We start from the raw sequence: 798 nt of genomic DNA on the forward strand, positions 1-798 counted from the left end.
ACGAACTTCTCGTGGAGACTACGTTAGATCCACTGTTGTTCATTTTTTCAACCTGCGACAAAATGAGAAAGTCGAGGACTTGCGACAGGGCTGAAGGGTGGAGCAACTTTCGAAATATTTATTCCAAAATGGATGTGCTATGCTGTTCAATTGTTATTACCTAGAAGTACACGTATTTCTATTTTTACTTTCATTTTTATTTTTTGATTGCTTCTGTGAGGTAAACATGGAGTATTTAGAGCAGACTCACATTGTTCACTTTGCTCGATACGTATCGATACGAATCCGAGTGGATCAAGCCTGCGACCGACTCGTAATAGGTCGTTGCAATATAACGAGAGCATGCATCAGTCGATTTTCTGGCGAATATCTTAGACCGTTACTTTTCACCTATTCGACCATGGAGAAGAGCACTGTTGACCCGAACGTTCGAAGCGGACGTTCGTGGAACACAAAAACTGTAAATGTATGATTCGTGCCCCCAAGCAGTTACGTTACAGGGTTCGGTCGGAGTCAGTCGCCGGGTTTATGTTTACCAACTCGTTCAAGGGCGATCGACTCGAAACGAATCGCGAGCGCGAATTAGCCGTGAAACGTAACTCGCGAGAAAGACGATCGAGCGAAGGCAGTCACAGACGGTCGGGCAAAAATAATCCTCATCGATTTGCCTTTCGAGAGAAGCCACGCCGGTACACGTTCCGGGTGACACGTTCGTAAGAGAGAGAGAGAGAAGGCCGCGACGCGGAATAGGATCGGGGTAGGATCATCCTTTAAGACGACAGCTTTAATATCGGGGGG

Source organism: Hylaeus anthracinus, unplaced genomic scaffold, assembly GCF_026225885.1.
Source record: "Hylaeus anthracinus isolate JK02 unplaced genomic scaffold, UHH_iyHylAnth1.0_haploid 11985, whole genome shotgun sequence".
NCBI lineage: Eukaryota > Metazoa > Arthropoda > Insecta > Hymenoptera > Colletidae > Hylaeus > Hylaeus anthracinus.